Source organism: Thermobia domestica, chromosome 7, assembly GCF_964235325.1.
Source record: "Thermobia domestica chromosome 7, izTheDome1.hap1.1, whole genome shotgun sequence".
Classification (NCBI taxonomy): domain Eukaryota; kingdom Metazoa; phylum Arthropoda; class Insecta; order Zygentoma; family Lepismatidae; genus Thermobia; species Thermobia domestica.
This window is the reverse complement of record NC_137460.1, coordinates 253,615,240-253,628,210: the sequence shown is the minus strand read 5'-3', so window position 1 is coordinate 253,628,210 and position 12,971 is coordinate 253,615,240. Positions and strand designations below refer to the sequence as shown.

Genomic DNA, 12,971 nt, shown 5'->3' with positions numbered 1-12,971 from the left:
GAAGAAGCCAGGGTCGAGAAGCCTCAGACAACTAACAGCAGAGATATATTATCTTGTAAACTATTTGTCCTTGCCTTGTGAGCTTATTTGAATTTATTTGTAAGACCTTTAGGCAACTTTGGACGAATGGATGATGATGGGAAAATTAGTAGAATGAAGAAAGTGGTAGGATACTAGACAACTCCAAGAAAACACACACATTCGAAAAATGAAATGAAATGAAATGAAATCTTTGAGTTTTACGTCCCACGGTTATGCCGGTTAGGCTAAAGGAGACAGTGATGATGAGTAATGAATGAAATGGTGGAATGAAGAAAGTGGGAGGAAAAATTCTTGTCATAAGGCCACCCGCAGTGTACTGGGCAGGGTCCAACTCAAAAATTACAAAAGGTAAGGAGGTCAAGTAGCATATCGTCCGAAACTTCTTGGGAAATGAAAGAAGACGGAACAAGTCTCAATACTCTAAAATTACCTTGTGCAAGACTCTAAAATGACGTTTTTGCTGAAAATTTGACCGGCCGCCATTTTGCACAGGGTAATTTTAGAGAGTTGGGACTTGTTCGTCTTCTTTCATTTCCCAAGAAGTTTCGAACGATATACTACTTGACCCCCTTACCTTTTGTAATTTTTGAGTTGGATCCCGCCGGGGACTCTGCGGGTGGTCCTGGGACAACAATGTTTGCTTTGATACATTGTACTTTTATAATGATCAAAAACGTGTTTTCCAGTTTTGGCATCTCTCATCGTTTGCGATTTCAAGGGGTGGAAATGGATTTTCTGGACACCCTGTATATTCATATAACTCGCATAGTATATGCATTCGGAAAATTTTTATTACAGTTTTGTAATAGGCGTCATTAGTGCTTTCGATTGGTATATAAACCATCTTCCACTTCGATATATAATCTCCCTCTCTTCCCTTGTTAGTTGTATCTTGATTAACATGGTGCAGCCTGCTACATTTTACTTTCGTTCCCATGGTATGCTGCTATATTTTTACGAGACAAAACGAGACAAACGAGACGAGACGGGACAGAACCTCTCGAGACGAGACACGAGACGGGACGAGGACATTTTTTCGAGACGAGACACGAGACGAGACATGCTTTGCACGAGACGAGACGAGACAGCCTGAAGTCTCGTCTCGTCTCGTCTCGTGGCAACACTACTATCAACTCATTTCTTCCGTAAATCATCCTACTTTTTGCTAGTTTTGGCCCCAATATAAACAATTAGCTTACTTTTTAGTGCAAATTCAAATGGAACTTTAAAAATCATATTATTAGTTACGTAAAGTACAGTCAAAGAATTTTAAATTTATAACCTCCAAATTCTTCAAAACCTAGAAGTAAATAATAATATATTAATATAAAGTAATTAATCATATGGTTCTTATAATTTGGAAAATAAAGTAAACAGTTGGAAATAAATTCCTTCCCGGGAATTTATAGGTCAGGGAAAAAAACCGGAAATATTGCCATTTTTAAATTCCTTCCCACCGGGAATATTCCCACTGCCCATCACTACGTTCGACATCAGTAATGAGGTGGGGGGCACCCAACCCCTCGACATTTGGACGCCACTTGCGCCCTGGTTGCGCCACTTGCTGAAGACAATCACCACAGCACTCCTCGAACACCCGACAAGTCCTACAGTTTCCGAAATTCTCATGCCAAGTGTTTCTGAGCGAGCACTTTCTTTAAAATAATATTAAAAATTATAGAAAAATTTTCAAGACATTCGAGTCGAGTTGAGATTTTTACCAGCTGTCTCGACTCGAAAATTCGAGTCGAGAAATACGTTTGTCTCGACTCGTCTCGGATTTTACAAAGCGTGTCTCGACTCGAATTCGAGTCGAGTCGAGTCGAGATTCGAGACATGTCTCGACTCGTGCGCGTCCCTAGTTGGGAAGGTGGGCAGGCTCGCCTCTCGGAGTTTAGTTTTAGCGTTGAAGGCATCTTTCAGTACTAATACGTTATAAAATGATTTCCTTAACACAGAGTAAGAAGTTTTCGTGTAAAATTATGTGTTGCTAGTAGTGACAACTTCTTTAAATTAGGTATATACTTTCCGGAGTTATTCAGAGGAGCTGTTTTCTTCCACCTACATGGGACCTCATTCACAATAGCTTGTAGAATATAAATCTGATACATAAAACATAATATTTTAAGGATCCCCACATCACGACAGACGCACGTGTCAACTCAACACGTGCTAATGTTTATAATCAATTTAGCAGACAATAAGCCGACACGAAAGACACCGAGGAACACCGAAAGAAGACGGACCTCACGGAAGGATCTGAAGAGGACAAGTTAAAGGAGGGCCCCCGAGGGACCCGGCATCAGTCGTGCAACTGATCGAATCACCTACACCGCCCAGAGGTCGCACTGGACTAGGGGTACACCTATCCTTCCCGAGGTCGTACTGGACTATGGGTCCTTTCTACAGACCAGCCTTGCGAAGCTGCCTTGAGCTGAGAGGGCTATCCTTCCAGACTCACCGGAACCGACAGGTGCCTTGGAGACTGCCTTGAGAGAAGGGGCACCGAGCAAAACACCTAATCTCCTCTTACTTGGACATTAAAAAGACAAAACACTATCTTATCTTTGTAATCAAAGACGTTTTGTATTTAACAAATTTTATAATAAATTGGTGAAAGGGATAATCTCAGTCCATTATTGACTCTACCAAATCATTACAATATGTATAATTTTACCAAATGCTACCATTCAGAATAAAATAATGATATTTGTGATGTAATTTTAGTTGAGTTTTCCATTTCATATAATCAGTGGGGTATTTACGATTTTGCTTCGCTGGGCTTTGCTTGTTTAGGGAGGGGCTTTGGTAACTTTATTCCTGGAAATGTGAAAATTCTGTAATATACAAATACTCTGTTTCAAAAAGAATATACGTATTTCGAATACATATATTTATTAAACTTTAAGACATACGAATATGAAATTTTACACATATGTACGAACTTCTCAAGTTCAAATCACAGTTCAAAGTTCAAATTACAGATGTTCAATATGTCGTCCATCAGCAACACGAACAATATCACATTGATACTAAAATTCCTCCCATACTCGGGCAAGCATGTCCTGCGTCACTGATGTTATGGCAGTACGGATTCGGTTCTTCAACTCTTCCAGGTTCTGTGGGAGTGGTGGTACATAAACGTTGTCTATAACGAAACCCCACAGGAAGAAGTCACAGGGTGATAAATCCGGTGACCGTGGAGACCAGCTGAGACATGCTAAGTCGCCAGCTCCTTGACGACCAATCCGGTTCAGTAGAGTTTCATTCAGATATTCACGCACTTGGCGACTCCAGTAAGGGTGTGTCCCCTGTTGTTGAAAAATGAAGTTGTCTTCGTGCAGCCTCGGAAACAAACAGTATTGTAACAGCGAGATACTGCTGACTGTTAACCGTGTTTCCATTAAAGGAGAATGGGCCGGAAACAGATGATCGGGATATCGTACAAAACGCATTGACTTTGGACGAATCTCGTACATGTTGAATGACTGCTCGTGGGTTCTGTAGGCCCCTCATTCGAACATTTTGTTTGTTTACCTGACCACTAACACGGAAAGTCGCTTCATCGCTGAAAACGATGCGTTGTGCAAAAGTGTTATCATTGTCAATAGCACCGAGAATCTCGTTACAAAATGCCACAAGTTTGCGTTTGTCATCAGGACGCAGAGCTTGCAATAGCTGTAACTTGTACGGCTTCATAACCAACCGACGTCTCAAAACATGCCAAATTGTTGTTGTCGGCACTTGTAACTCCTGACTGGCACGACGAGTTGATTTTGAAGGACTACGTTAGAAAGCAGTTTGAATTCGTGCAACATTTTCTTCAGGAACACGAGGGCGGGTATCTACAAACTGTCGATACCATCTGCGAATTTCCACCCATTTGAAGGATCAATTTGGTACCTCAGTCTGAAACGTCTTTGCACTGTAATCACGGAATTGCACTTCGCAAACTTGAGAACACAAAATGATTTCTGCTGCGGAGTAGCCAGTTTAAACATATGACGGTTACCAAGCAAAACAGAAGACAACTGACATCTAGCGACTATTAATATAAACTAGACTATGTATTCGTTTCTCTAATAGCCGAGCTGAGGCGCAATGATCGATAGTTTGGACAAAATAATTCTTCGTAATACGTATATTCTTTTTGAAACAGGTTGCATATAAAACAATAAAACGATGCGATAATGCCACTCCATAAAATACCTAGGCACAATATTAAATATCTTGCGTTGATTCAAATAAAGTTTCTTCTGCATTAACATTTCTAGTGAAGTCATTATCACGTGATGCATTAAGTAAATGAAGTATTGTACTCACTTTAAAGTGAGAGATGCAAGTAACAAACTCTTATGCAAGAAATGTGATATTTAACTGTCAGAATGTCGTTTTTTTCTCTTTCCATTTTCAAATATACAGAAAATAGAAACAGCAACTGAGAAGGAAATTCCCCTCATGCTCCTGCAAATCCCAGACAGAAGAAAGTAGAGATATTTGTAGTGGAGCTAAATGAGAATCTTCCATTAATACATATTGCGTGTTTTCCTCATTTAAATGTTTAATAATAATAATAATAATAATAATAATAATAATAATAATAATAATAATAATAATAATAATAATAATAATAATAATAATAGATTACTTTCCGTCTACTTTTGCTTATATAAATATTCATTCTTTCTTGTTATGTTAAACAACAACAAAAAACTACTATGTATACATCCACATAAATTCAACTCTAAACAGTGTTAGAAATACAGCTAAGAAAGTTCTTTAAAATAAATAGATTTGGTTTAACTCAATAAGGAAAGTAGAAGTCTGATTGTAATATTAAACATTTTATGATACATTAAATGTTGTTTATGTTATTGGTTTGTTGGGCCTACCCTACTTGTGGGAATACGCTTCACCACTGCATACATTTACAGATAACACTGTATTAGTAACTAAGGGTCATGTAAAATCCTCCATTACTGCACGAAACAATATGATCTTAATGCTATTATTGATTGGAGATAAGAATTATCATGCTGTATTAGATTCTGCTTCGTAAACATCAATGATTAGAGAGAATTTTGTTTCATCCAAGGCTAAGATATTGGATATCTACACACGAATAAAAGGAATTACTCACAATTCTCTTTTGATAAACGAGATAGAAATTGTACGTTTCAAAATTAATAGGAGAGTATTTCATCATGCTTTTCGCGTGTTACGTAATTTTTCGTAAGACGTGTTGTTAAGGAATGACTGTTAAGTATCTCAGAGAGCCCAAATTAATTTGAATATAAACATTTTATTGTTAAGGAGATTTGGAAAACCTCCTAGATTTACTCTAAGTAATGACAGAGATATTTCAAAGGAATTGTCACCACAAGCTAATATTTTTTTGTAATAGAGGCTCAAAATACCTACGTAACTCACTCCCTGACAAACTAAGTATCGTGAAGACGCTGTTAGAAGGCTTAACTCAACCGATACCGCAACCGTAGCAAGCGGGGAGAAAATTAGCATTGGTCTGAAGCCTATAATATAATAAGTTGATTGATATATTTTAGTATTAAAGAGAGTATTCATATACTTTACTATAGAAAGTAAGATTTCGGGGGTCTTAAGCCAGGAAGCCCCTCTAAATACGTCACTGTGTATGTTAGAAAATTATCCCTACTTTCTTCTGTCTGGGATTTGCAGGAGCATGAGGGGAATTTCCTTCTCAGTTGCTGTTTCTATTTTCTGTATATTTGAAAATGGAAAGAGAAAAAAACGACATTCTGACAGTTAAATATCACATTTCTTGCATAAGAGTTTGTTACTTGCATCTCTCACTTTAAAGTGAGTACAATACTTCATTTACTTAATGCATCACGTGATAATGACTTCACTAGAAATGTTAATGCAGAAGAAACTTTATTTGAATCAACGCAAGATATTTAATATTGTGCCTAGGTATTTTATGGAGTGGCATTATCGCATCGTTTTATTGTTTTATATGCAACCTGTTTCAAAAAGAATATACGTATTACGAAGAATTATTTTGTCCAAACTATCGATCATTGCGCCTCAGCTCGGCTATTAGAGAAACGAATACATAGTCTAGTTTATATTAATAGTCGCTAGATGTCAGTTGTCTTCTGTTTTGCTTGGTAACCGTCATATGTTTAAACTGGCTACTCCGCAGCAGAAATCATTTTGTGTTCTCGAGTTTGCGAAGTGCAATTCCGAGATTACAGTGCAAAGACGTTTCAGACTGAGGTACCAAATTGATCCTTCAAATGGGTGGAAATTCGCAGATGGTATCGACAGTTTGTAGATACCCGCCCTCGTGTTCCTGAAGAAAATGTTGCACGAATTCAAACTGCTTTCTAACGTAGTCCTTCAAAATCAACTCGTCGTGCCAGTCAGGAGTTGCAAGTGCCGACAACAACAATTTGGCATGTTTTGAGACGTCGGTTGGTTATGAAGCCGTACAAGTTACAGCTATTGCAAGCTCTGCGTCCTGATGACAAACGCAACCTTGTGGCATTTTGTAACGAGATTCGGGATGCTATTGACAATGATAACAATTTTGCACAACGCATCGTTTTCAGCGATGAAGCGACTTTCCGTGTTAATAGTGGTCAGGTAAACAAACAAAATGTTCGAATGAGGGGCCTACAGAACCCACGAGCAGTCATTGAACATGTACGAGATTCGCCCAAAGTCAATGTGTTTTGTACGATATCCCGATCATCTGTTTCCGGCCCATTCTTCCTTAATGGAAACACGGTTAACAGTCAGCAGTATCTCGCTGTTACAATACTGTTTGTTTCCGAGGCTGCACGAAGACAACTTCATTTTTCAACAACAGGGGACACCCCCTTACTGGAGTCGCCAAGTGCGTGAATATCTGAATGAAACTCTATTGAACCGGATTGGTCGTCAAGGAGCTGGCGACTTAGCATGTCTCAGCTGGTCTCCACGGTCACCGGATTTATCACCCTGTGACTTCTTCCTGTGGGGTTTCGTTAAAGACAACGTTTATGTACCACCACTCCCACAGAACCTGGAAGAGTTGAAGAACCGAATCCGTACTGCCATAACATCAGTGACGCAGGACATGCTTGCCCGAGTATGGGAGGAATTTTAGTATCAATGTGATATTGTTCGTGTTGCTGATGGACGACATATTGAACATCTGTAATTTGAACTTTGAACTGTGATTTGAACTTGGGAAGTTCATACATATGTGTAAAATTTCATATTCGTATGTCTTAAAGTTTAATAAATATATGCATTCGAAATACGTATATTCTTTTTGAAACAGAGTATTTGTATATTACAGAATTTTCACATTTCCAGGAATAAAGTTACCAAAGCCCCTCCCTAAACAAGCAAAGCCCCGCGAAGCAAAATCGTAAATACCCCACTGATTATATGAAATGGAAAACTCAACTAAAATTACATCACAAATATCATTAGTTTATCCTGAATGGTAGCGTTTGGTAAAATTATACCTGGTTAAATAGTTATCAAGATATCGATAAGTATTAGCGATGAGACTTCTCCATGGTAAAATTAATGTCAACCTTCCAGCGATTGTTAGAATATACGTTTTCTGGTAGTTTTTTCTACAGACATAAGTAGTTTTTCCACTAAACCTTGATTTTTGAATATGTCGAATTCTCAAAAAACCTAACGTGAAAGAAAAATACTGATTACATACTTGAAATCAGTGCAAAAATCTAGTTCAGAAAATGTTATTAGTTTCAAAACATCAGAATGCATGCAGATCGTTGTATGAAAGAATTGGTGTAATTAGAAACTGGTAGGAAACGGAGTATCCCGAGAAAACCTAAAAGCAGGATGTCGTTCACCACAAACTTACTTGATCTGGAATCGAACCAGGGACCCAATGACATAGTGGTAAACGTTCTGCCACTAAGCCACCCTGCCCCTGTTGATAAATGAGATGAAGGCACTTTTGAAGCTAGAGGGTGCAAGAAAGTGGGCGTCACCCCTCGGTAGCATCGTCTGTCCTCGACTACCCTTCAACACATGTGTTTTAAGAGTACAAATAATATAAAAATATTATTTTAATTATACAATAAAAGGAATAATAAAAATTAAAGTTGCTGTCACAAAAAAATTCTCATCATCTCCAAATGAACCCCAAATTAAATCTGGCGTCGTTTCTGGATAAGGAACAAGAATTAGAGAGAAGGATGAGGTAAGGTGATGTAAAGGTGAGAGCTTGAAATTCCCGTAAGGCGGAATTTAGTTGAAGTTGGAACAAAAGAGAAGAAAAGGAGAAAAGAAAAAGAAAAGAAAAATTTTCATTTGCAGTCAATAGTTGAATACGCAAGAGAAGATTTCTACATTTTAACTAGAGTTGAGGACGACTTCATCCAAGGAAAAAATGCCTCATTAATCACTGGCGTCTCTGGCACGAAAAATAGAAGGGAGGGACATCAAAGAAAGTGATTTCAAACCTAGTAGCTGGCCCAACCTGTTTATTGTTTTCGATTTAATGTGTTACCTTTCTGTTTGCCTTCAAGGATCCCCTGAGACATATCAAGAACTATGTTATAATCGTTTCACAGCCTGAATATTATATTCCAAATAAATGCAATTATTATTATTTACATATTATTCTGTCGTTAGGAAATAAATTAAATTAGAATAAAATATTGAATTGTTTGTACTTCAAAATATTAGGGAGAACACGTTTCCCGTCCTCCCCCTCCCCCGCCAGAGATGCCATCGCCATTAATATATGCATATAAAAATCTTAAATGAGTTGAACTCGGGCGCTTCAACTACAGCCTTAAGGAAATTCCGCGCATGCGAACATTTACTGATAAACCGAGAAACTTAAATTTGCAATATTACAATGAAGAAAACAAGTTCTCACACACAAAATATGTTTTGGTCTTGATATAAGAATCTTTATCTTTTCATTTATAGAAACAACATGACAAGTTTATTTGCAAAGCTTAAACTACTTATCTGGCTCCTGATTTCACATCGTCATCCCAGGATGAAAATTTCACACAAATGTATAAAGATGCAATAAACTCTGAGGCATAAATATGCAAGGACACTTAAACGTAATACGTTTATTTGATAAGAAAAAGTCGCTTCGCATTGTTTGGTAGAAAATTAAAAATGATTCTTAGTAATGTTAAGCCTCACTTTAATTTACTTTCAAATTCATGAGCAGAAGTAAAAGTTAACTACGATATTCCGAATTGTTTCGAAACTCTAAAAAGTAGCATAGAATTTGATATTAAGACCTGAGAAGCTAAGTTTATTAGATGGAAAAGAAATTGAAGTGCAACTATCACGATACAACGATTCACCGTCTCATCTGTGACTGGAATTGCTGGAACATACCAACTAACCGATTTGTTTGGTCTGGTTAACAATTTGCAAATGAAACAATATCGTGTGAGAAGAAAATAATTCAATGCATTTACTCATAGTTGGCACCTAATATAAGCATAATATATGCATTGGAGATTAAGGTAAGTGTGATTTCTTTTAAGGTTGATATATTAACACTCTCAGCCCCAACCCTGTTTGAGTAAATTTCATCCCGGGACCAGACTACAGTTTGCTATGAACACTGCCAGCCCATGTGTATCTATTTGATACACGTGGTCCATCAGTAAACCCTCACTGTGTATCAAAAGGATAAACATGGGGCTGAAAGTGTTAAGAAGTAAAGCGTTCAGCAGCAGCGAGGCTATATGAGACGTGGACCTACTGATTAACGTGGAATCCGAATCACATGAGCTCTCTCCAGGAATCGAACCCGGGCCTCCCACGCCAAAGGCGCGTACGCTAACCGCTTAGCCACGGAGGAACTCGTTTAGAATGTAGGTATTGACACTACACCCAGGGCCGGCCCTAGCCAATTTGCCGCCCCGTGCATTGGCATAATTTGCAGCTCCTCCATTTCTACAGAAAAAAATAAAACAAATCTTATAAGCCACAATTTTAAGTATGCAACCCAAACATGAACAACGAAGGGGAAAGAAAAGCACTCGCACTCAGAAAGGTCCAAACACTACAATCTTGTTATGTCTGTTTTTCTTCTCTAAATAAAAATCTATTATGCTAGTGAAAAGCAAACACAGTTGCTGGGGAAAGATGATAATTCTTTTTATAGAATTCAATCTCGAGCTTCAATCTCAATAGTACATCAATTGTTTCCTATTGTTCGACAATCGAGTTCTTGTATTTGACAACAATTAAGCAATTCATGCTGGAATTTGTTTGATCATGTGCTTTAGCACCGAACATGTAACCTTAACTAATGCGACCTAAACATGATTTATGAATGTAGTATTCAAATAGATGGTTACCTTAGCAAATTTAACTACCACCATAATGAAATCTGTTTCCAGCAAGAAATATTTATTTTAAATACTATAGTGATAAGTTTTGCCGCCCCGTACAAATGAACGTGCTGCACATATGGTAGAGCCGGCCCTGATTACAACATAACATTTTACGTTAATGTACCAAATCCGTCTTGCATTTTATGTATATATTGTGCATTTTTACTTCAGTTTCTGAGTTTAGCATATATTCTGCACGCAAAATGACGTCTATATAGAATATTGTAAAGGGGACTAAATAAAACATAAATCTGAAAAGGGCGAACAGTAATAAACATAAAATTTGCACCTAAATTGTGTAAAAAATAATTAACCCTAGAATTGAAGGACTGTGCCACTCTAAATTCATCTTATATATATATATATATATATATATATATATATATATATATATATATATATATATATATATATATATATATATAGGTAAATTGGTAGATGTTGAGCGTGTCTCTTTAGCACTGATACTATATGAGACACTTAGAGTGTGAAGTGGAATTGGAAGGTGACTCAATTGTAGAGCGCTTACATTTGTTGCATTGGGTCCTTGTTTTGATTCCTGGCCAAGTAAATTTGTGGGGAACAATATAATGACCGTAGATTTTCTAAGGGTACTCCAGTGTCCTTCCACATTTTAATTCCACCAATTCTTTCATTGTTAACCACTTATCTTAATCATCTGTTTTCTTTAGCGCAAACGGCACAGTCGCGGGACGTTAAACTAAAATATTGCATTTTTTTTTGTGAAATGCAATTGCAACCACCATGATGTGTGTAATGCTCTCTCATCCAGGCACATAGCAAAGGGTGGCTCCTGGGAGTTCGAAACCAGAAATAAAAAAAAAAAACTTAAGAAAGGAGGCAACAAAAGGAAACGAGGAAAACAAGTATCAGCTAATAAAAAAGCTATAGCAAGCTTTTGGTTACTCTTTCTTATGAGCAGATTTGTATTCCTTGCAATACATGGTGGCGAAAGAGCGGGATATCCTGAAAAAGTCAAAGGGAATTTGAAATTTTGAGAAAAGTTACGGAATTCTCGGAATTTCAGCTACTAGTCAGGGAAATTTAAAGTTTTCGAAAAAAGTGCCGTTCTGTAACAGTGTAGACATTTTTCATCATAATTTTTCGCCATTGCCTCTGCAGTATCGAACATGTTATTTCAGAAACAGTTTTCTACTGTTCCTTTAAGTTGTCATTTCGAACAGACAGTAGTTGACGGAATAATGAAAACAAAAAGGTTATGTGGAAAGAAATCTCTATTAACGTTTGATTCAACAGAGAAAGAAACACAGAGATTGTAAAATATTTACAAGACGTTATTGGATATATACTTTTTTATAATATTGATTATTAACATTTTACAATAGTTAAAGTCATTATGAAATAAAAATTGTTAATTTGAATGAACAGAGGAAGGAACGTAGATATTGTAAAATCTTTTTCAATACTTTTCCTATATCGTTTTACCTCAGATTTTTTCATAGATTATTATTAAAATACTTACTAACATATCCTCATTTTATTGTCCTAAGAAACCAATATATGTTGCCAGTAAAGTAGCTTAGATCAATGGAGCTCCTGAGCCTTCAGTAGTTCATGTCACTCCTCCCCTTCCGATTACGAAATCCTGGCTAAGCGAACCAATATTTGTTCCAGTAAAATAGTTTAGAATGATGACCACACTATTTTGTCACAGACCACCTGTTTCTGTCTATTGATGAATAAATGTTTATTTACACTAACTACAGAACAACTGAAACACTTACAACTTACTGTTACGTTGTCTTTCTCACGAATTCCCAAGGACGGTCTTGTATGGCTCTCATGGCGCTCAACTTGCTGACACTCACACACACACACACAAAAATTAAAACAAAAGAGAAACGTTACGCAAATGTAATGGTAATGATACAAACTCACTATAAAAGTCTCTACATTCTTCCCTCTCTTGATTAAACCACGTCAATCATCTTACACATACATAATCCACATTATCACTTTTAGGTAAAGGTACAATTTTACTAATTGGTCTTTTAACAGTCCCTGTCTTACACTTTACACTCACTACTCTCACTAGTCTATCTTTTCCCGGAAACACTTGTTGAATGACACCTAACTTACATGACAATGGTGTCTTCTTCGATTAGAACCACATCCCCAATAGAAATATTAGGTTATTTTGTTGTCCATTTTCTTCTCTGCTGGAGTTCATGTATATAATCCTGAGACCATCTTTTCCAAAAATGCTGCTTCATCTTCTGAAGGTGATTCCATCTTGATAATCGGTTGCTTGGAATATCCACTAGATCTGGTTCAGGAATGCTCATCAAAGGTTCACCAATAAGGAAATGTCCTGGCGACAAAAATGAAGGATCATCGGGATCATTGGATAGAACGGTGATTGGTCTTGAATTCAAACAGGCTTCTATTGTATTGTGACAGTGTTCAGTTCTTCAAATTTCAAAATCGTGCAACTTATAATTCTTCTTAATTGAAACTTAAATGACTTCACTGCACTGCAAAATGACTTGCTCTGGGTAG

General features: G+C 37.1%; 1 protein-coding gene across 1 annotated transcript in view; it reads left to right on the top strand.

The window, feature by feature from the left end:
* The first annotated feature begins 9,381 nt into the window (after positions 1–9,381).
* Positions 9,382–12,971, top strand: part of LOC145690829 (carcinine transporter-like) — a 112,813-nt gene continuing 109,223 nt past the window's right edge. The window contains exon 1 of the mRNA XM_081766153.1: positions 9,382–9,551. The gene's annotated coding sequence lies outside the window, so the exon portion shown is untranslated. The remainder of the gene's footprint in view (positions 9,552–12,971) is intronic.